Source organism: Eschrichtius robustus, chromosome 5, assembly GCF_028021215.1.
Source record: "Eschrichtius robustus isolate mEscRob2 chromosome 5, mEscRob2.pri, whole genome shotgun sequence".
Classification (NCBI taxonomy): domain Eukaryota; kingdom Metazoa; phylum Chordata; class Mammalia; order Artiodactyla; family Eschrichtiidae; genus Eschrichtius; species Eschrichtius robustus.
Genome location: NC_090828.1, coordinates 86,342,790 through 86,367,264, shown reverse-complemented (window position 1 = coordinate 86,367,264; position 24,475 = coordinate 86,342,790). Strand labels below are relative to the sequence as shown.

At 40.2% G+C, this 24,475-nt stretch overlaps 1 protein-coding gene across 2 annotated transcripts in view; it reads right to left on the bottom strand.

Moving 5' to 3' along the window:
* GTDC1 (glycosyltransferase like domain containing 1) overlaps positions 1-15,816 on the bottom strand; it is a 463,274-nt gene extending 447,458 nt beyond the window's left edge. For both annotated transcript variants that reach the window (XM_068545171.1, XM_068545174.1), the window contains exon 1: positions 15,700-15,816. The gene's annotated coding sequence lies outside the window, so the exon portion shown is untranslated. The remainder of the gene's footprint in view (positions 1-15,699) is intronic.
* Between the last annotated feature and the right edge of the window lie 8,659 nt (positions 15,817-24,475).

The following is a 24,475-nucleotide window of genomic DNA, read 5'->3' as shown; positions in this document are numbered from 1 at the left end:
CCTTACCCCCGCCTCCCTTTTCTTTATAAAACATCAGGTACATAGTAGGTACCCACTTCATAGTGGTTATATAATATCATTCTACAAAAGAGACAAAATGAGATTTCTAGTTTATCTCAACTGGATTTTATGTAAATTTTTTTAAATGAATTTATTTATTTTTGGCTGCATTGGGTCTTCGTTGCTAAGTGTGGGCTTTCTCTAGTTGCGGTGAGCGGGGGCTACTCTTCGTTGTGGTGCGCGGGCTTCTCATTGCGGTGGATTCTCTTGTCGTGGTGCACGGGCTCTAGGCACATGGGCTTCAGTAGTTGCAGCACGCGGGCTCAGTAGTTGTGGCTCACGGGCTCTAGAGCGCAGGCTCAGTAGTTGTGGAGCACGGGCTTAGCTGCTCCGAGGCATGTGGGATCTTCCCGGACCAGGGCACGAACCCGTGTCCCCTGCATTGGCAGGCGGATTCTTAACCACTGTGCCACCAGCGATGTCCCATAAATTTTTGAAATCTTATGAATTCTCTTAAAACTTATCTCTAATCAAATATAATTACAGATAAAAAATAAGTCTGGGATTATCTGCCACTTTGTGTTATTTGGGCTACTGCTACTGTCTAGTTATGAGCTGACTGTACTGATAAAATTCTAAAATATATCCAAGATCAAAATCAAGATAGAGGGAAGAGGAGTAACATTTATTGAGTATACACGCTAAAGCCAGCTGCTGTCCACATGTGTCACTTCATTTATATTGCAGTAACTCTCTGAAGGATGTGCTGTTATCTCATTTTTTGAATGAGGAAACTGAGGCTCAGAGTGGTAAAGTAACTTGCCCAGAGTCACATGAACAAAAGCAGTAAAGAGGATTTGCACTCAGATCTGTCAGGCTCCCAAGTCTGTGATCTTTAGCCACTATAACATGCAGCCTTTTGATTCTGAATTTTATTTTACTTTGGGGAGTTGTCTTGGGCTTACTCTAGCTATTTTGTAGATGATGAAGAGTCATTTCTGTCTAGTTAAGCTTTAAACACCAAAGAGCAAAGTACGTCATATTTCTACATATGAAAAGCCATTTGGAGTGTAGTATAGAGGATTGTCGTTTTGAAGCACTCTCACACATAGTAATTGCTGACCCAGTACAAGAATCTAACACAAATGGCCAGAGTCTTATTTATTATATTGTACTAGAGCCAGAAAACCTAGAAATCCAGTTTGGTATTGGCTTTCCAACTCCTGAGCTGAAAGGGAGCCAGGTAAAGCAAGCTGCCTTTCTCATTGTCTTTTTTTCCAGAGGCCCCAAGCTAAGACATCAACCACATTTGCCCCTATATTCCAACTTGAGTTGTAAAGTGTGAGAGTGTGATTCAGCCCCACTTGTTGAATGTCTACTATTCTACTATCTCATGCTTTTTTTTTTCTCTCTTTTTTTCCACTTTTAGCTCAAGTTTCTGGGCATATAAAAATAAAATGTAAAATGTGATAGGTGTATGCTTTAATGATTTACAGAGGTAGATTCCAGCTTCCTTTTAAGGCCAGAACTATGGATTTTGCTTTTGTTTTATTGTTTCTTATCTAACCAACTGGGCTGTAAGTTTTCTTTAGGACAGGATCCAGGTCTCATTCATCTCTGTAGCCTTCTCTCTCTCTCTCTTCACGTGGCTTATCCCAGTGTCTTGCACATTGGAGGCCTTTGATGCATGCTTATTGAAATACATGTGTGAATAACTGCAGATGATAGAGGCATAGAGTTCTATTTTTGTCCAATGCCAAAAAAAGGTAGCCTCTGTGTCTCAATGGTTTAAAAGCTTTTGTTGCAGTCTAAATAGGTTGGAAATGTTTAGTTCAAAATCGGCTCAGACTTCTGTGTAATTTAGAATGCTTTTAGTGGCAAGTAACGAAATAACCAACGAAAAGCAGCTTAAGGAGGAAGACTAGATGAGATGATATGACAGCAGGTCTGGAGGAGGTGTGGTACACAAGCAGTATCATCAAGGACCCAGGCTCTTGGCATCTTTTGTTTTTGCTTCCTGAGTGTCTCATTGTCACCAGATGGATGATTCATATCCATACATCTTGTCTTCCTAGAACTTATTTCCAAGGTAAGAAAGAAGAGGCAGAAGAGGGTTTCTTCACACAATTTCCCCTTTTGTCAGTGTACTTCCCCTTTCCTCTTATTGGCTAGCCAGGATCACGTGCTCACTTTATACCACTGGCATCTGGTGAACAGAATTACCACACACTGTAATTGGCTTGGACCAGTCATGGTTCATCCACTAGGAATTAAGGAGGGTTGCACCTTTTCCAAGGTATCTTTAAGTTAGAGCCCTGTTATCTCCTACTTGAACAACACTAGAAGGAAGTCATGAGGAGTAGGTGTTGGCGAGGAAAACAGCAGCGTCTTTTACCTCCTATGTGAAATAATTTGCCACCAAGCAGTTTCTGCCAGAGATGTGAGCTAGTCTGTGAAATTCTTAGACCCCAATACAGGGGCAGGGGACTCCTATTTTTTATTGCACACCTATTACTTACATACGTTATTTAATTTGATCCTCACACCATCAACCTAGGAGGTAGGTATTTTCACCAATTTACCGATGAGGATACTAAGGCTCAAGGAGGTTAAAAAATTGCAGAAAAGCTAGAGACCATCGTGAGATTCAAATCTATATATGTCTCACTTTAAAATCCATGCACTTTTCTCCATGTTAGGGTCTAATGGTTAATTTTATGTGTCAACATGACTGGGCTACAGGGGTGTCTAGATATTTAGTCAAACATTATTTCCGGTATTTTTGTGAGAGTGTTCTTATTTTTTACTTATTTATTTTTTATATTTTTATTTATTTATTTATTTGGTTGCACTGAGTCTTAGTTGTGGCAGGCGGGCTCCTTAGTTGTGGCATGTGAGCTCTTAGTTGCGGTATGCATGTGGGATCTAGTTCCCTGACCAGGGATCTAACCCAGGGCCCCTACATTAGGAGCGTGGAGTCTTAATCACTGCCCCACCAGGGAAGTCCCTGTGAGAGTGTTTTTAGATGAGGTTAACATTTAAATGGACAGACTGAGTAAAGCAGATTGCCCTTCCTAATTTGGCTGGGCCTCATCCAAACAGTTGAAGACCTGAATGAAACAATAATAACACTCTCTTGATTAAGAGAGGTTTCTTCCTGCCTGATGGCCTTCAAACTGAAACGTTGGCTCTGCTTGGGTCTTGAGCCTGTCGGCCTTCAGACTAGAGCTACACCGTGGTTTCTCCTGGGTCTCCAGGTTGCCGAGTCACTCTGTAGGTGTTGGGACTTGTTATCCTTCATAAATTGCATGAGCCAGTTTCTTATAATAATCTATATATATTTATATAGAAAGTATTTACGTTATATATATGAACAGAAGTAAATAAATACACACACATATGCACATCCTATTGGTTTTGTTTCTCTGGAGAACCCTAACACATGGTGAGAACCTCTTTTCAGTTTTGGAGGTCTTTAGCCTTCAGGAAAGACCAAACTAGCTCTTGAAGTTCTGTGACCCAGAAAAGAAAATATCCCAGCCTACGCTAGGAGTAAAGAAAGCTTAATGGAAAGGTTTTTCAAATCTTAGTTGAGGGATGGAAAAAGAACGTATGCTGCAAGGCAGCTTTCGGTAGCACTAACATTCTAGAATGCCACATCCTGCACAGAACCAGAGAGTTTTGACTATAGAGCAGCAGTTCTTAATCTCTATGGTTAGGCATCCTGATGGGTTTTGATTAATTATGAACCATCGCATAAGGTAATTGTTACCTATAAGAATTAAATATTGAAGTTTGACAGTGCTTTTTTAAATTTATAAATTAGAGGAACAAAATTCTCACTTTCACTTACTTGAGTTCCAGGGTAAAGCAAAGCCTTAGGTGAGAGAGGAATGAGTGGAGAGCCAGAGAGCATATTGGAGGACGGCCATGCTTCCCACAGAGGAATACTGTGCAACCTGGGTGTCCTGACAGGAAAATAGTGAGAACCGTTTCTTGCCCTATATGTATTTATGGCATCACACTTTTGTGAAGAGTCTCTGGAGGCTGGGATATTATACCTTTTAGTACTTCTTTCTTGGAAAGAGTTAACCTGGGAAATGGCTCTGCCCCTGAACTTAAGGTCACTCTTTCCTCAAAACATTGATTCTCTAATAACTGTAATAGCACTAGTCTATTTTACTGCCCTAAATTCTGTCTAAAAGAAAATCTAACATAATGTTTACACCTTTGTTTGGACGGAGAATAGAAGAAGAGAATTATTTTAAAAATAAAGATATCAATATTTTATACAAAAAATTAGTTAAGCTGAATATTAATCCAGTCTTAGAATGTAAGAGAATTCTTTCTATTTTCTTTTTGTAGTAACTAAAAGATTTCATCTTTATTGTAAAAAACATTATGGCGTGATATCAGGTTATTTTTTCCCTAATAAATTTAAATACACAGTGTGGAAAAAAAAAGTGCAAAATTAGCAAACTGTCCTCAGTTTAGTGAAAAGTGGGAAGAGATATGCTAGGAAAGCTCCCTTTGCCAGAAATTAGGCACTGTACTATTTGATTCCATACATTCATTAGAACAGCAATGAGATAGTAGCTGTGAATAGTTCAAGGTTAGGAAATAGTAGCTATGTTTAGGTCAAGGTCAGATCCAGATCTTAAGCTTCATCTCATCCTCTGGAAGTTCTGTAGTTGAATTATCTCTGAAGATACATCATTGAGTATGTAAGGAAGCTACATGATTACAAAATTAATGTTTCATTTATTTAATAAGCTTCAGGTCTTGGGTGCTCTTACTACTGAAATATTTGTTTCAACCACATCTATTGCTTTTATTCTGTGAATGTAAGGGAATTCTTTAGGGTATGGATTCCTAACCTCCCAGAATATTTCCTGTCAGATTGGTTTTAAATTTGAGAACACAGAACTTTCGGTTTGGTGGTAGGTCTTAACAAGGTCCTGTGATGCTGTTGGTTTATTAAGCATAAAGCATATGAAGCCCGGTTTCCTCAAAAGCTTACTTACTGGGGTCTTCCTTACCATGTAAAGGAATCCCAACTGTACTTTTTTCTAGATGGAGTCTTCAGATGCAAAAGAATAATACCCTGACAGAATAGAGTAGTTGGTCCATTTTTAGTCCATACTGAAGAGGGAGAAGGACAAGAAGAGGAAGAGACAGAGAAGGAGGAGGAGGGGGAGAAGGTGGAGGTGGAGGAGGAGGATGAAAGAGAAAAAAGAAGAAAAGGGGGAGTAAAGGGGGAGAAGAAAGGGGGAGGGACAAGGGAGGGTGCAGAGGAGAGAGGGAGAAGGAAGGAGATGAAATCAATGGCAATGTGATGCTTTATCTTTGACTTTGGACATTGTGGGAGGCATCTGGATATGGTTTCCTGATTAATGTGATTTTCACTGGTGGCCATTATCTAAAATTATTCAGTATCCACATCCTATGATTCAGAATTCTGGAACATTACCACACCTACAGAGACTCAGTGGGTTTGAACCAATAGAGAATTTTACATTCCACAAAGGTTAAGCCAAAGTGACAAAATAACACAAGAAACAAAAACAATACCCCCGACTGAGGCTTTAAAAAGGAGCGCCTGCACCTCAGTGAGGATGTGGCTGGGGCCATGTTCATGGCAGCGGGCAGTTCAGCTCCAGAGCTGTTCACATCGGTCATAGGCATCTTCATTACCAAGGGTGATGTGGGAGTGGGGACCATTGTGGGCTCCACGGCGTTCAGCATCCTGTGCATCATCGGTGTCTGCGGGCTCTTCACCAGGCAGCCGTGTGGCTGACAGGGTCTTGGTGCTGCAGCCTGTTGTCAGGCCTGAGCCTCAGAGGTGGGAGAGCTGAGTTCAGGACATTGGTCCACCAGAGACCTCCTGGCTCCATGTAATATCAAATGGCGAAAGCTCTCCCAGAGACCTCCATCTCAACGCTAAGACCCAGCTCCACTCAACGACCAGCAAGCTACAGTGCTGGACACCCTATGACAAACAACAAGCAAGACAGGAACACAACCCCACCCATTAGCAGAGAGGCTGCCTAAACTCATAACAAGGTCACAGACACCCCAAAACACAGCACCAGATGCGGTCCTGCCCACCAGAAAGACAAGATTCAGCCTCATCCACCAGAACACAGGCACCAGTCCCCCTCCACCAGGAAGCCTACACAACCCACTGAACCAACCTTACCCACTGGGGGCAGACACCAAAAACAACGAGAACTACGAACTTGCAGCCTGCCAAAAGGAGACCCCAAACACAGTAAGTTAAACAAAATGAGAAGACAGGGAAACACACAGCAGATGAAGGAGCAAGGTAAAAACCCCACCGACCAAACAAATGAAGAGGAAATAGGCAGTCTACCCGAAAAGAATTCAGAGTAATGATAGTAAAGATGATCCAAAATCTTGGAAATAGAATGGAGAAAATACAAGAAACGTTTGACAAGGACCTAGAAGAACAAAAGAGCAAACAAACAATGATGAACAACACAATAAATGAAATTAAAAATTCTCTAGAAGGAATCAATAGCAGAATAACTGAGGCAGAAGAACGGATAGGTGACCTGGAAGATAAAATAGTGGAAATAACTACTGCAGAGCAGAATAAAGAAAAAAGAATGAAAAGAACTGAGGACAGTCTCAGGGACCTCTGGGACAACATTAAATGCACCAACATTCAAATTATAGGGGGTCTCAGAAGAAGAAGAGAAAACAAAAGGGACTGAGAAAATATTTGAAGAGATTATAGTTGAAAACTTCCCTAATATGGGAAAGGAAATAGTCAATCAAGTCCAGGAAGCACAGAGTCCCATACAGGATAAATCCAAGGAGAAACATGCAAAGACACATATTAATCAAACTATCAAAAATTAAATACAAAGAAAAAAATATTAAAAGCAGTAAGGGAAAAGCAACAAATAACATACAAGGGAATCCCCATAAGGTTAACAGCTGATCTTTCACCAGAAACGCTGCAAGCCAGAAGGGAGTGGCAGGACATATTTAAAGCGATGAAAGGGAAAAGCCTGCAACCAAGATTACTCTACCCAGCAAGGATCTCATTCCAATTTGACAGAGAAATTAAAACCTTTACAAACAAGCAAAAGCTAAGAGAATTCAGCACCACCAAACCAGCTTTCCAACAAATGCTAAAGGAACTTCTCTAGGCAGGAAACACAAGAGAAGGAAAAGGCCTACAATAACAAACCCAAAAAAATTAACAAAATGGTAATAGGAATATACATATTGATAACTACCTTAAATTTAAATGGATTAAATGCTCCAACCAAAAGACATAGACTGGCTGAATGGATACAAAACACTCTCATTTACCACTGCAACAAAAAGAAAAAAATACCTAGGAATAAACATATCTAAGGAGACAAAAGACCTGTATGCAGAAAACTATAAGACACTGATGAAAGAAATTAAAGTTGATTACAAACAGATGGAGAGATATCCCATGTTCTTGGATTGGAAGAATCAACACTGTGAAAATGACAGTGCAAATTACCCAAAGCAATCTACAGATTCAATGCAATCCCTATCAAACTACCAATGGCATTTTTTACAGAACTAGAACAAAAGGCTTTCACAATTTGTATGGAAACACAAAAGACCCCGTGTAACCACAGCAATCCTGAGAAAGAAAACCAGAGCTGGAGGAATCCAGGCTCCCTGACTTCAGACTATACTACAAAGCTACAGTAATCAAGACAGTATGGTACTGGCACAAAAACAGAAATATAGATCAATGGAACAGGATAGAAAGCCCAGAGATAAACCCATGCACCTATGGTCACTTTATTTTTGATAAAGGAGGCAAGAATATACAATGGAGAAAAGACAGCCTCTTCAATAAGTGTTGCTGGGAAAATTGGACAGCTACATGTAAAAGAATGAAATTAGAACACTCCCTAACACCATACAGAAAAATAAACTCAAAATGGATTAAAGACCTAAATGTAAGGCCAGACACTATAAAACTCTTAGAGGAAAACATAGGCAGAACACTCTATGACATAAATCAGAGCAAGAACCTCTTTGACCCACCTCCTAGAGAAATGGAAATAAAAACAAAAATAAACAAATGGGACCTAATGAAGCTTAAAAGCTTTTGCACAGCAAAGGAAACCATAAACAAGACGAAAAGACAACCCTCAGAATGGGAGAAAATATTTGCAAATGAAGCAACTGACAAAGGATTAATCTCCAAAATATACAAGCAGCTCGTGCAGCTCAATATCAAAAAACAAACAACCCAATCCAAAAATGGGCAGAAGACCTAAATAGACATTTCTCCAAAGAAGATATACAGATTGCCAACAAACACATTAAAGGATGCTCAACATCACTGATCATTAGAGAAATGCAAATCAAAACTACAATGAGGTATCACCTCACACTGGTCAGAATGGCCATCAACAAAAAATCTACAAACAATAAATGCTGGAGAGGGTGTGGAGAAACGGGAACCCTCTTGCACTGTTGGTGGGAATGTAAATTGATACAGCCGCTATGGAGAACCGTATGGAGGTTCCTTTAAAAACTAAAAATAGAACTACCACATGACCCAGCAATCCCACTACTGGGCATATACCCTGAGAAAACCATAATTCAAAAAGAGTCATGTACCACAATGTTCATTGCAGCTCTATTTACAATAGGCAGAACATGGAGGCAACCTAAGTGTCCATTGACAGATGAATGGGTAAAGAAGATGTGGCACATATATACAATGGAATATTACTCAGCCATAAAAAGAAACGAAATTGAGTTATTTGTAGTGAGGTGGATGGACCTAGAGACTGTCATACAGAGTGAAGTAAGTCAGAAGGAGAAAAACTAATATCGTATGCTCACAATATATATGGAATCTAAAAAAAAAAAATGGTTCTGAAGAATCTAGGGGCAGGACAGGAATAAAGACACCGACGTAGAGAATGGACTTGAGGACATGGGGAGGGGGAAGGGTAAGCTGGGATGAAGTGAGAGTGTGGCATTGACATATATACACTACCAAATGTAAAATAGCTGGTGGGAAGCAGCTGCATAGCACAGGGAGATCAGCTCGGTGCTCTGTGTCCACCTAGAGGGATGGGATAGGGAGGGTGGGAGGGAGACGCGAGAGGGAGGGGATATGGGGATATATATATACATATAGCTGATTCACTTTATTATAAAGCAGAAACTAACACAACATTGTAAAGCAATTATACTCCAATAAAGATGTTAAAAAACAAACAAACAAAAAAACCCAGTACCCCCAAATCCAGAATATGGAAAATATCTGCTATTTAAATTAAACAAAGTATAGCATTTTTTAAATAAAATGAATTGAATTTAAAAGATTAACTTGATGGTTATTTGGGAGGATTCTTGCATTCCGTAGTATCATATAATATTATAATGATCAAATCTGTAGATTCATTGTATTATAGTAATATCAAATAGATATTCCTAATCTAAGCAGTCATTTTTTTAAAAACCACAGACGACATTAAATATCCATATACACAATGCAGTTGGAATTGGTGGTAAATTAGTTTTTCTCTCCATTTATGGCAACAGACCTAAGTGTGTGCCCAAGGGGCTTAGAATTAAGAATGAGGGAAAACACTACTTAATAAAGTTGGGATCAGGCATTTAAAAAGAATTCTTAAGCTTGAAATTGCTAGAGAGCTGGCCTGTTTATAGGAAATAGTTCTGCTAGAATTAGAAGTGGAAATAAGGAGATGATAATGAAATACAGTTTAACCAGTAAAGGGTGGTGAACATATGTATCACGCCACACCATACACATATGCTGCCAGTTTAGATATACGGTTGTGGTTCCTTTTGCCAAGCTATTCTATTTCCTGTTAGAAAGGCTAACTCTGAAATACTGTTTTCAGGAAGAGGGGATAGAACAAGAGCTTCATTAAAATGCTTAAATTATTTCTTCAAATTTCTCTTTTAGTGTTTGTCATAATGAGATGATATTCTTATAAGTCACCCATTTATTCATAGCTTGTGGGAAATAAGGTTGCAGTCTTGACTGCTTACTAATGTTCAAGCATCCACATCTGGAAGTCACTAGACAGTGTTGTTTTAGGTGAAAGGTCAGAATCCAAGTGGGAGATGACCTATCAATCAGGTGCTTGTGTCACTTTCATGGATACGTTCCAGCCATATTTATCTCTATTTTGGCAGGGGCAACTTGAAGTGGCTTTCTCTCCTCTTCCCCCTATAATGCAAGGAGGTTGTTCATCAGCAACATAGCTCATGCCCAAATATTGCTACTTCGTTTATTTATTCATTAGCAATTGTGAAAAACAGGTAATTAATACCGAGGAGGGAGATATAATTTATCTATTACGGGATGGATTTTTTATTTTTTGGTTTAAATATGAAGTTTACTTTGGTCCCATTCGAGGAGTTTATAACCGAACCCTCGAGAAGGATGGTGAGCTTGTCATTCCTTTTCCACACCACGCTCCTCAGACTCCCAAGCCTTCCATCATTATCCTCTTTTCTCAACCTGCTAAATTCCTATCGGCCCTTCAACACCAAACTCAAACAGCCTCTTTCCTCTGAAGCCTTCCCTAGCTCTCCTGGGCAGACGTCTCACAGAACGACCAGAACTCCTTCCTCTCTGTCGCCCCTATAACGATCTGCTTGCACATGAGTTTTCACCTATAATTCCACATCTATTCCTGTTGTCCAACACAATGACTGGTGTTTACTGGCAATCAGTAAATACTTGTTCGCAAATGACCCGTTTTAGAACAGTTTGTCATCTATCCTCCCATCCAAGTATCAGCATATATCAAGGCATTCCACATATTTACACTGTTAGAGGAACAGAAAGTAACTAACAGGATGGCAAGGGTTAACATCATTCTAATCCGTTTGAATTAACATTAAGTTTTAGTATGCTATCTATCTATTTACCTATCGATCTGTTAAATCTTTTCATTTTTGCAATAGGAATGGCCTTTCAGGTTGCCATCTACATATATTTTTCAAGCCAGTCTTCATGGAAATGTCTGTTTACATGGGCTTAAGAAATATGTAGTATTGTTTTCATAGAGGCTTAAGAAATACTTGGCTGAACAGCATAACAGAAAAAAAAAAAAAAGACTTGAGGAACAAAAAGTACCAAAGAAAACTTAGTATTCATCAGAATTAAAATTAGCCAAAGGAAAACAATAATCGTAAACTAGAAGCCTTTTCCTGCTATTTGGATCATCAGTTTTCATCTCCAACAGCTTCCCCTCCTGAGTCCCTGTCAAGTCACAAAAGAAGTTCCCCATATGGGTCGATTACTCTGACAGGCAAGGCCATCTCGTGACTTAAAAGTCTCTCTCTAAAATATGCAAAAGGGCTAAGGGGAAAGTTCGAACTGTGAGCAGGGCCTCGGCTGCCTTGTTACAAAGGCTCACCCTTGTGACTACTTCATTATCGCCCTGGATTATCTGCTCAGAGCAGCGGAGGCCTCACATATCTAGAATCAGGACAGAGCAACCTCCTCAGTTCTCATGCTCTGAAGTCTCTCATTGGACTGATAATTGTCAAGCATTCCTTCCTCTTTCAGCCACCCAAGGCTCACGCCCACCAGGGAACAAAGAGTCTCTTTGAGGATGAATCTTGAGACCATCCCGGCCCCCTAAAAATTACATGCTGGAAAATTTCCAAGTACTGAAATTATTGTGTTCCTTTTAGAGAACTCTCTGTGGACCTAACTCTAGGAATAGGTTATCACAGGGAGACTTCCCTCAAACCCAGAAGGGAAAAAAGGACACTGCGGGAGAGGGTCAAAAGGAGAGTCGATGAAATACATACGCTGCACGCGTCCGCCCCTTTACCAGGGCCTGCCTTAGATACCATTTGCAAACTGTTTGCACACCTCTTGTCTCATTTGAGTCCCAGAACCTTTCTGTGAAATTGTTGATATATTATTCCCATTTTAAAGGTAAGTAAACGTGAGGTTTAGTGAGATAACTTGACCAAGGTCACACAGCTAGGAAGGCAGGTTTTTTCACGAGAAAGCATAGCCTCTCACCCCTCGACTGCGGAGCTTCTTATGTTAAGCAGGGAAAGTCCCTTTAACCAGAGCCATCCTCATAACGTAAACTTTATAGGAAGGAGCCTGAGACTCCTTTACAACCCCTCATCTTATTGACAAGGAAACACCACCAGAACCCGCAGTTTAAATGTTCTGGTTTCTCTGTCTTTAGCAGAAAAAAGCAAAATTATGAGAGAACCAGTTCACATCAGCAATTTCGTGAGAAAACCGAGAGAACAACTTTCGGGGAAAGCCCACGGTCAGTGGCTATTCAGGACCCTACAATGAGAAATGAAGTTTTCATTATTGACCCCAAAGAACTGCAACGTTCCAGCTAAATGCCTTCGTGATCTGTGGGCTTCACACTCTGGGACAAAGAAGATTCACATATTGAATATGAATATATTGGCAACATTCATATATTGGCAAAAGGTTATTTTGTCTACTTTCCGTTTGTTTGCCTTAAAGTCATTTAAATAATTGTACACCGTGCAAAGAAAAGATGGTATTTGCTACCTCTTTTGTAATTACCCACATTTCCCTAAATACTGAGGGTATGCTCGCACAGTGTGTTCTGGTGTATAAAATTTTAAGATACAAAAGCAGAGCGTCTTCTAGTAGCATCTATGGTGGAGTCCTTATAAAAAGCCGCTTAGGATTCAAGAAGGAAGTAGTTACATTTCCTGGGAAAGAACAGTGAGGACTGCATATTCACCTGCTCTGTGATATATGCATGTGGTTTTCATTTTATTTAAAAATCACTAATAGAAATTGTGCCTTTTCTCATGCCTCCCACTGTCCTTCAGTGCAGGATATATTACTCATATCAGACCCAAATTTACCTCTGGCCCACACAAACCTGCTGTTATCTTGCTGATTGTTACTGTAAATTACTGACATCAGCAAAGCTTTGTCAGGAAACTGAGGTAATTGAAAATTCCAGAGAAGTTGAAGAAAATGCATCTCAGATTACTTTGGGCTTCTTCCTCTTTTATTTAGTTCATGTTCCCCATCTGAGTCGTTGATAAAATAGCTTAAAAAAAAAAAATAGCTTAAAGGCTATGCTCACATTCAGCGTTAGGTAGTAGGCTTATTTATTCATGTTTCCCTTTAACCCACCTCACTTGGATTGTAGTGAGTTTTGCCTCAGTAATTTTACAATTCGATCAATATCTGGATGTCGGCAGTGTACGTTGTTGCTGTTGTATGTAATTAGTGGTTATGTGAGAAATGAAGTTGTTAATCTATGTGGGTAAAATCTGTGCCCCAATATAATCCTGTAAACGGTTTTCAAAAATCTTCAAGTGTGTTAAATTACACATTTCTGGTCTGCATTGGGGGTCCTTCCACAGTTCCTTATTTTTACATTGCTCACTTTCTATGTTATTTTCTCTCTTGTCACTGAATTATTCCTCTATTTGGCTAATGACCAAGGTCAGTGGGGACTAGATGTTGCTGAAAATCTCTTTCCAGAGGACTCACACATTTTCCAGGTTCTTTCTGGGTCTCCAGCTTTGTAGTAGGTGCTGGAGCCAGAACGTTCACAGTTTTGACCTTCTAGGAACACGTTGCCTTTGGGAAAGCAGCCCTTGGATAGCACATTCACGAAGCATGTACAGAAGCCCAAAGGAGATGCACATCTAAGACTAGGGTTTCAGGAAAGAGGGGCTTCAGAAAGTGACCTTTGATCTATGTTCTGAAGGACAAAAAAAAAAAAAGAGAGAGGTATGTTCAGGCAGATGCAATTGGAGAGATGGTGAGAGCTGATGGAAACGGAGACAAGGAGAAGCCAGCACATGAAAGCTTTGTGAACCAAGCTAAGGAATATGAATTGTATTTTGGGTGCTTTGGGGAACCGCTGAAGGATTTTAAAGTAAGGCTTTGCATAATCAAATTTGCCCCAGTGAATTAAATCAGTGTACATTTATTGAATATCTACTTGGTGGCAATAACTCATGGAGAGGTGGGACTACAGATAAGATGGTGCCAGCTTTAAAAAGCTCACACGTTTAGGTAGGAGAAGATTGACATGAAAGCATAAAAGTACCAAAAGAGCACCTTTGGCCAATATCAGAATGTGGAACGAGTTAGAAGGTGATAAAACCACAAGTATAGTTACAGGTGGCAAGGGGAGGGAAGGGCACTAGTTATTTCTCTTGAGCACATTCTTTCAACCATATTTAAGGAGATATGTCAACATAACAGTTATTAAGACTGTGAGGAAACAACGTTCAAGAAAGTCATATGTGAAGAATATCACGAAATATCTTTAAAGAGCCTGAAAGGGGGCGTTCCTCTATCTGCCAGCTCCTCCACCGACCCTCAGTGACAGCTCTCTTCCCCGCTGTGTTAGAACCAGCCAGCACCTTGGGTGAGACCGGGGCCAGTGTGACCAGTGAAAAGGCTATTAGGGCAATTCTTGAGACTTGATGGACGCCTGAAACAACAGAATGATGATGGTGATTGAGGAAGAGGAACAAGTAGGAGAGATAACAGGGGCTATGACTCACAAGACCTGATAACCCATTTAGGGCTATGGCATGATGACTCTCAAGATTTCTACCTGAGAGGCCCAGGAAGTGACAGTCACCAGGTTTTAGGTGGGGGATGGTGGGCGGGAGGGAGACATGGCCACGTCCATCTTGGACATGTCAAATTCGAGGTGCTTTTGAGACAGTCAGGGGGCGATGTCCAGTATTCATTTGGATGTGCAGGTCTAGTGGACAGGAGCAAAGTCTTACTGGAAAGATGCATTTTTGAGTCTTTGTTGGAAAAGAGACTTCAGCACAGTGATCAGAACGAGGAGAGCAGAGAGCCCCAGAGGGACCCTGGAAACGCTACCATTTAAAGATTGAGTTGAGGGCTTCCCTGGTGGCGCAGTGGTTAGGAATCCACCTGCCAATGCAGGGGACACGGGTTCGTGCCCCGGTCCGGGAAGATCCCACATGCCGCGGAGCAGCTAGGCCCGTGAGCCACAATTACTGAGCCTGCGCGTCTGGAGCCTGTGCTCCGCAACGGGAGAGGCCGCGATAGTGAGAGGCCCGCGCACCGCGATGAAGAGTGGCCCCCACTCGCCGCAACTGGAGAAAGCCCTTGCACAGAAACGAAGACCCAACACAGCCAAAAATAAATAAATAAATAAATAAATAAATAAATAAATAAATAAATAAATTTATAAAAAAAAAAGAAAGAACACCTTTAGAGGGTCAACAAAATGCAGCAATTTAAAAAAAAAAAGATTGAGTTGAAGAAAGCAGAGTTTGGTCAGTGGGTAGGAAGAAAACCAAGAAGACTGTGGTTAGAGATTTAAAGGAGGACTTTTAAAGAGGAAGTCATCAATGGAGTTAAAAGCTGTCTCTTCTGTGTGTAAAGATGTGCTATGATTTTCAAAACAAATTAAATACATTAGGTGGGACTGTTATTGCTAGTAACATGCAATAACTGACTAATGGCATATAAAAAATACCACAAAGCTTGGAGAAAAGCAAATTAAACCAGGCTTTTAAGATGATATACCATCTTCTAGAAATACAATGTAAAGGATGGCATGCTGGCTTCTGTGAAGAAGACGTAGAGTTGGGTTTGTTTTTCTTAGGAAAGAGATGAGAGATTTTCAGTGAACCATCCCCTGACTTTCTTACCTGCGTCTTCTGTGGTCCACTCATGGGTAGGTGGGCAGCGGTAGGCAAGGAGTAATGGGGCAGAACGGAGCTCACAGCCACATCTGAGAATGTGTCCCAGAGCCTGGTCTCACTGATTCCCAGCTTGAGGCCACTGGCTACCAGAGCAATATATCAATATATCAAAACACCCCTCAGCTGACTCACTCCTGCCTCGGGCTTTCATGTTGCCTTACTCACAGAACTCCCGAGATCCTCCCCAAATCGCAGTGATGTAAAGACGTCACAGGAATTATTAGCCGATTTCCCAAGAGACTTGGAGCTGAAAATGGTTAAGATCCTACAGCAGTAATGAATCAGGGGAGAGGGCACATTTCACTCATTTCTGGTACTGAATTCAGACTGCCAAAAAACACAATAAAGGACTGCTTGGATTCCACCCCCCTTTCCTTTCATTTAAAAACGTTACTGTATTTTTCTGACATTTCCTACCTGAAGCAAGGTTTTGGTTCCCACACAACACCCTTTTCCTCTGCTTTCTGGTACTTCCATTATCTCGGCCTGCCCTCTGACACTGTTTCCCAATTTATGTTTTCCTTTCTCATTTCCCTCTTCTTAGCACTGACACAAGCCGCAAACCTATAACCATAACGTCTGACTCACTTGGTGCTTCTCCTGTTAATGGACACCATGTGGAACAGGAGGCAGGAAAAGACTCTTTACAGGAAATCAGACGATAATGCTTGCACTTTGGTGCCCTTTCAAATAAGAATTTAATTATCCTAATTAAAAAGATTACCTTATAGAAGACACTTGGGTAAAAGAGTAAGCGGTTTGTCTTTTTCCTGATGACACGCATCTCAGAACTAAAAGGGATATTCCTGCTGATCTTTATGTGTTAAAGCCCAGGCACCAGGAGAATGGTTGGATCAAAAACTGATCTTGAATTTTTTAGACCAACCCAGAGACTGAAAACTGAAAGCCTCACCATGATTTGTTTGGGGCCTGTATTAGTTTCCTAGGGCTGCTGTAAGTACCACAAATTAGGTGGCTTAAAACAACAGAAACTTATTCTCTCACAGTTCTGGAGGCTAGAAGTCCAAAATCAAGGTTGGGGGGTGGCTGCTTCCTTCTGAGTGATCGGTTCTATCTCTCTGTCCCAGCTTCTGGTGACGGCCAGCATCCCTGGCTTTCTTTGGCTTGCAGCTGCCTCACTCCAGTCTCTTTGATTTCACATGGCATTCTCCCTGCCTGTGCCTGTGTTCAGATTTCCCTCTTCTTATAAAGACACCATCCATACTGGATTAGGGCCCACCCGAATGACCTCATCTTAACCTGGTTATATCTGTAAATACCCTATTTCCAAATAAGGTCACATTCATAAGTATCAGGGGTTAGGACTTCAGCATACCTTTTTGGGGAGGGGCACAGTTCAGCGCAAGCAGAGGGTTAGTATCAGGCACCATCTTCCCTTCCTTCAGGGGCCCGTGAGGTCCCAATATTCTGGGTCCTCACCTGGAATCCAAACCTTCTCTTCTCCCAATAAAAGTGGACTTCCCTGGGCCCCACTCCCTCAGGACTCAACTCTCAGCTATAAACTGATCAATTAATCTAAGGGAAGATGACAATAGGCAAATATTACCCCTCCCAGGTATTTGCATTGAACAGATGACTTCCTGGAGACAGTGCCTTGACATAAAGGTGCTGATGGAAATTTTGCAGTGGGTAACATTTTCTTTTTGAGTGGACAGGTCTTTCTATGACCCTCAAATTTTCACTGTCTCCTCCATCTATGAGAAGGATGGTTCCTGTCTGTTTCTCTCTTAAAGGAAAGTTATTACCACAGACAATTTGATCTATCTTTACATTGCTTGCATTTATTCATCCCATGATTGTAAGTGTGCCAGGAGAGAAGATTTGCTCCTCATGAGGAAGTCCATCAAGTAGAAGAATTTTATTTTAGAAGATGCCAACCTGGGGATCAACAATGAGGAATATGATCCCATTCTAAACCGTGGATGATTTTCAAAGAATGAACAGGCGAGAGGGAGAGAATTCAGTTGCTGGGAAAATAGAATAAAATAAACATAACCTCCCTCTCCTCTTGTTTTTCCACCTTGGTGTGGGCTGTGCTTCCTAGTCTTGCTGTGGAATGTTTGTCCTTCCCATCTCAGTAGTGACAGACTCACAGGGATGTCTACATGTCTGTCTCACAGGTGTGGGATCCGATACTTGCCAGCTTAGTGAGACTTTGGAAGAATCCCCCACAGTGGTTGTAAAGAGAAAAGGAGAGAGATAATAGTTCACTGGAATCAATAACCTACTTCCCCAACCAGCTGAACGTCTGAATAATAGCCTCGGCACTTGCCCTGCTACTCCCCCTCCCCTGGCTCTGCCACTGTCAGATTCTCTTCCCTTCTCCTCAACTGGGAACTCTAAGGAGCAGATTGTTTTGGCTGGAATTAGCCGGGCACAGATGGTACCACCTGCTGCAGGTTCCGTACTTCTTACTGGCTCCTCTCTCAGCTCTGTGAGTTTTTGTATTTTCTAGAAGTTCAGGGGAAGGGGAGATGGCTGGGGCCCTTGCTCATGCCTGATTCTAGCACAGCTGTTTTGAGCAAACTGGCAACTGCGGGGACTGCACTGGGTCGTGTTGACTGGGGAAGGGGCTTTCAGGGTAGCGTGCCACTGTGGCGGCCCGTTTGCTGTACCTAGTGCTTTCGTTTCCAAAATACAAACTTCCTTTGGTCCAAATCATTTCTGTTTTCCAGGCTGACAGATCTGCCCGTGACCAGACGCAAGGCAGGTGGTCTTGTGTGAGAGTCTGAGAAATGAGATTCTCTCATTCTAAACTCAGAGGGGCATAGAAGGCTACTGCCCAGTTTACAGGGGAGGGAATTATGATGAGACCACAAGCAGGTTGCTAAATTCACTTCTGGGTTATCTACTGGGAATAATAGCTCACGTCTTCTGAGTCCCACAAGGTAAACCTGACAGATTAATGAACTCCATTTTCTCACCTATGAAATCATGACATTGGACTAAAGGACCTAAGAAGGTCTCATTCCTTAAAATTCTCTGAATATTATCTGCCAAGTTGTTCTTGAATGCTTCCTTACAGGAGATCACACTGTAAATCATTCACATGGCTGAGAATTGTTTTCTTACTGGTCTGATTTCATCTTCCCTTTTTTACATGCTTTGTTAGACTGGCGTTTTTATTCTCAAAAAATCAAACTCATGTCTGCCTCAGGTACTTGCACCTGCTCTTCCCTCTTCCTGGAACACTCTCGCTCCAGATCTTCCCCTGGCTCACTTCTTCTCAGCCCTCAGGCTCAACTCAGACACCACAGCCTTAGAAAGCTTTTTCCTGAGACTCCCCTCCCTGCGCTCCAGCTGAGGTTGCCTGCCCTCCAATTCCATCTCATTCACTATTAGAGCACCTTCTTTTATTTTCAACAGAACACAGCCTTATGTGAAGTTATCTTACATAATTGTTTTGTTTTCCACCTTCTCCACTAGAATGTAGGTCCCTTGCGGGGGGGGATATTGTCTGATCACCACTGAATCCTTAGGACATGGAACAGTGTGTCTCATATAGCGTCACTCAACAAGATGCACATTAGTGAGGGAATGATGTTATTTTGTGTTTAAAAAAGGGAAACACTGTGGTATAAAAGGGAGACTGCTTGGGATTTTGATACCGGTACATTTGCTATATAACCTGGAACTCAGCATTCTACTTCTTTGCGTACGTCTATCTCTGACAGAGTATAAGAAACCTAAGGCCAGTAATCTTGTCTTGTTCATTTTCGTATATCCTATAATACCTCACACAAGGTAGGCACTCAGTAAATTGAATAACTCTCAATGTTGTAACTGTTATTTATTACTATTATTTCCAGGACCACTAAATAGAATAGAATAGAGGTAGTAGAAGCATCAGTAGAAGCAATAAGAGTGTGTACGCCGTAACTGGCTTATGTTCTCAGCCCTGCTAATAACTACAGGATAATATGGGCTTTTCTTCTTTGTGAGCCCCAGACTGTGAAAAAGCAGGACTTTCAATGAGAGAGTATCTAGGTTCCTCCACTCTCTAATTTTCTTACGTCTATTTCAGTCTATTCCAATTTTCCTGTTGCAGATTTATGAATCTCCAATTGCTCCTCTTACACCTTGTTTTTTCCTCTGACCACCTCTGGGTTGCTCAGTGCACATGGGATTCGGAAAAAGACTAGAGAAAGAATGGCACTGGGGACTCACACAGTGGGTTCAGGCTGAAAATTGTGAGTGGAGAGGCTCAGTGGAGCCACAGCTCCTCAATGGACATAACCACTGTCAAAAATCTTGGACGAACTAGTGAGTAATATGTATGAACAGCAGCTAGTCATTTTTAAAGAGCATTTCTCAAAATTGAGAATTTCTCTGGCTCTCAGTGAAAGGAGACTTTAGTCCAGACGTGGTTAACTGCCCTCAGATGATGATGTGACACCTTAGAGTAATATAGGGTTTCCAAAGTAGCTTATTTTCATTCCACTCTTGCATGGAAGAGTTCTTGTAGATCAGAACGGACTTCTTGCAGGAAGTAGGGAGACTAACTCACTCCTTTTGATGTTTCCACATCATTTGAAGGAGCATTTTACTGTGATGTGTTGTAGAGAGCATTGTCAGGAGACTGGGGTTCTGACAGTCTATTCTTAACTGCTTTTTAGATCATTGTGGGGTAGAAACAACCAACCGGTGTGGTCTCAAGGCTATGCAGATTTCAGTTTTCTCATCTAAAAGATGCAGATGGTAGATTAATTAACAGCTTTTATTTTTCTAAGTGTTACAACCATCAAGATGTTCTTCCTCCTAAGCCATAGGAGAGTTTTATTGAAGAGTGAAAACAAGAAGTCATTGAAGAATGACTATTTCAATGTAGACACCAAGCACGCTATAATTTGGCCAGGTCTATAACAGAGTTATAGGCTGATTTGTAGGTGAAGGCATCTGACTCAAGGGATCACGACAATTCCTTGAAAAGTATTTGTACAAATCATTATTCCCACTTTTATTTTTAAAATTAAGGTAGTACATTTTAAGCAGCTAGTGTGGTTAGAACACTTCGTGTTCTGAGAAGATTTTTTTCGAATGTTCCCTCACCATTTAAAGCGAGTGAAATGTTCTTTTTCATGGAATTATCTTTGATAATATAAAAACACTTTATAATGCAGAAAAGAAAAAAAAGTGTCTACTTAGATGTTAGGCTGATTATTCTCAAGCGTACTCTCTGAGCAACAGTATTTTAAGTGTTGAAACAAATCGGGCAGGGTGGTTTGTACTTCTCTGTTTCCCCCTCTTGCTTAGATGTACCTTCAACCGGAAACGCATGAGCTCACACTTTCTAAGCATGTTCAATAATGAAGTGGTAGACCTCCACGGAATGTTTCAGGACTGCAGGAAGTGGTTAAGGGTTATTCAATAGCCGGTGTTCTCCCTTTCTGTCTGCACCAATCCCGGGCCGCACTACAGGGTTGGGAAATATCGTTTGTGTTGGAAGTGGTATCTTTCAGAAGAGAGGTAAAAACCAAGGTCTAGGTTGCTTTTGGTCACTAAACACACCATGATGTTTTCTGCGAGTGTAGGGATGTTCCTGAGTTTCCTTTCTGAATTTACATTCCTTTGTTCCTCTATACTTTTTTTTCAAGTGATTTGAAGACAGTATTCTTCTTTTCCTTAACGAAACTAGAATGAAGTGTAACTGTAATTCTTTGCCCTGTAATAAGACTGTTTTAGGAATGGATAAAAGTGATGCTCCTTTAAGGAAGGGTCAGAAACTAAAATCTGAGTCTCCTACAAAACGAGTAAAGATAAATTAATATTTTCTCTGTTTTATTGTTGGAGTATCTGGTAAGTAATATAGAATTTTTTGGGGAAATTTTATTTTTCCAGTATCAACATTTTAAGTGTTTTCCATTTGTGTAAGATAACAATATACAAAATGTCTCAAAAGCACTCCTTCAGATTCCTTCCATCTCTTGGGTATTTTTTTTTTTTTTAACACTAGCTATTCAAATGTACACACACAAAGTTACCAATCTACACATGCACAGAACACATACACACACATACACACTCTCTCTCACTCTCTGTCTCTGTCTCTCAGTCTCTCTCTCTTACTACCCTTTGATTGCTCTGAAAATGGTCAGAACAGGATTATGATGCACAAATCTTTTTCTGAATGTTTCCTTATGTTAGATCAGTTCCTTCTGAGTTCTGTGCTTGCCAATGCTAAATTTCCTGCCAGGGCAGTAGTCTATTTTTAACACTTTGGGGGCTTATTCTTCGTTCCAAATCTAACAGGCATATTCGGTGGAGTGAAAGAGAGAAAAGCTGACTGGGTGCACTTACAAATCAGGATCATCAGGATTTGCAATTTCTGTAGAATCAAAGATATGAATGAGAAAGACCAATTAGAATACTTAAAAGATCATTTGTCACCACTTTAATCTTCATGTATTTTTTACTCATCATTTTCTTTGACTAAAATTATTAGAATCTTTGTCATATTCATCTCAAGGCCAAATGGGAATAGTACTGTTCATTTTATATTTTCAACATTTTGGAGCATTTTAACGTGTCATACTAGATAATAGGTGGTAGGTGACTGTCTTCATAGAGGAAGTCTTAGTTTGTGGCATATTCAGCATCACATCATCTCAGTGTCATTTCTCTAATTCCATATTTCATATACAAATGAAGACTGAGGGATTTAGTTCTGTTATTTAATAGCATTTGTTTAATTCAGAGATTAATATATCATCTTCAACCCTGAAATAGAGGACCTCTGAAACATCAGACCCAAAAAATTGGACACGGCCTATTAGCCCAAAAGAACATGTTGCCAATTATCTCCATGTTTATTTAAATATTTAGCTCTAAAGGAAGCAATCATTCCTTTATACTTCTTTAAATTTAGTATTGACATTTTTATTTTGGGAAAGGAGGTCTTTTTTTTTTTTTTTTTTTTTTAACATGGATACAGGAAAAGAAAACTCTCCAATAAAAATATTGTCTAAAAAGTTTGTTTTGTCTGCATGATTTACTAAATATGTACAATTTCAATTCACAGCGAAGGTAACAAAGATTTAAACAGCCAACATCACAAATGTCTCAAGTTCTAAAAAAAAGAATCACTGTGCACAGTTTAACAATTTAATTGAATAAAAACCAAAGCTAAGCCTTCAGTCTGAATCTTTTTTATGATGGGCACAAGCCATGTATTTTCTTCATCTTTGTTACACGATGCATATTTCAGTGACTAAACGCCCCTTCCCATTTTAGTATATTAAGTTATGTCAGTACATACTTAAGAGAGGCAGAAATTGCCTCTTGGTACACCTATATGATTCTTGATGTGTTCACATATAATATTTATCAATATATAAAATGACCAGATGAGTCACCTGTGATTTTTTTTTAATGTCATCAAATGTAGGAATGTTTTGTTGCATGTATAAAATTTTTTAATTTATGGGAGTGCTATTTAAAGCCATAATACTTTGACCGGGGTGTCCCCTTGACATAAAATGTCTAGAAAGAACTATCCTACACTGGAAATACAGAGATTCCGTATCTCTACCCAATTCAGGTTTGTAAAGTTTGCTATTATATAAATCTGAATGTTGTGGTCACTCTCATATAATGGCCAAGTGAATGAACCAATTAATCATTAGAAACAAATGTCGCTGAATACCGAATAGAGGAGTTACAGTTAAGGAGGGAGCCGTAACTTTGGCTAACCCTATAAAATCTAAAATAAGGTTGTTTTCACATGTATTTTTTTCCCATGTAAAATCTTTGGTGTTCTTCCCCCCTCTTTTTTAGCGCTGTGATTGATGAACATGCAATGTGAGATTCAAATAATTGCACCGAGCATGTTTATTTGAATAATTGCCCCATTGCACAATCAAATAAATCTGCTGAGTGTGTTTGTTTGAATGTTTTTACGTGTACATGGGATCACATACTCAAATAAATGCAGCTGTGTTTATTACAATGTGTGGGGCTCCAGATACACACATACTTGTTTGTGTGTCTATCCGGGGCCCTACAGCCCTTGAATGGCCCTCACACATCTTGGAGTAAAAACGTGGTTAACAATTTTTCAGTTCTAATACATGAAAAATTATTATTGGGCAATTTGCTCAAATTTGTAACTAGGATTTGTTTTCATTAAGGCTTACATCCTTAGAAAGATAAAAAATAAAATTTCTTTTTTTTTTGGAGCTATCTGATTGTGAAAAGTATCTAATAAATTTACTCATATTTATTGAAATACAGACCCTTCTTTTTTTCCTTCCTCCAAGCCCTCCCACTCCACTCCCAGCCCAATTTATGCTAAAGAGGGTGTATGTTTTGTCTAGTTCTTGCTGAGAAATTCTGATACTCATCTCTCTTCCCAGTTATTTCAGGCCTAGGCCTACGGTGTCATGTGAAAAAAGAAAAGATTGCACAAATCCGCTAGAATACAAAAGGCTTTTGGAGAAAATGGTCAGGGATGTTCAATTGTTCCAACATTTCATCACCCTCCCTTACCCCCTATTCTAGGGAAAAAAAAAAGGTTAGACTTCAAACTCAGAGTGCGGGAAGAGTAACAATTTGATAAGGGAAAAGAGAAGAATACATCTGATGTTACTAAAAATGCATGTCTCTTGAGTATGGAGGGAGATTTCTTGTTTTGACCTTGGAAAGGAATCTTAGGATAAGCCAAACATTCTTATTCTTCCCTGGTGTTGTAAGATTACGCAGCTCT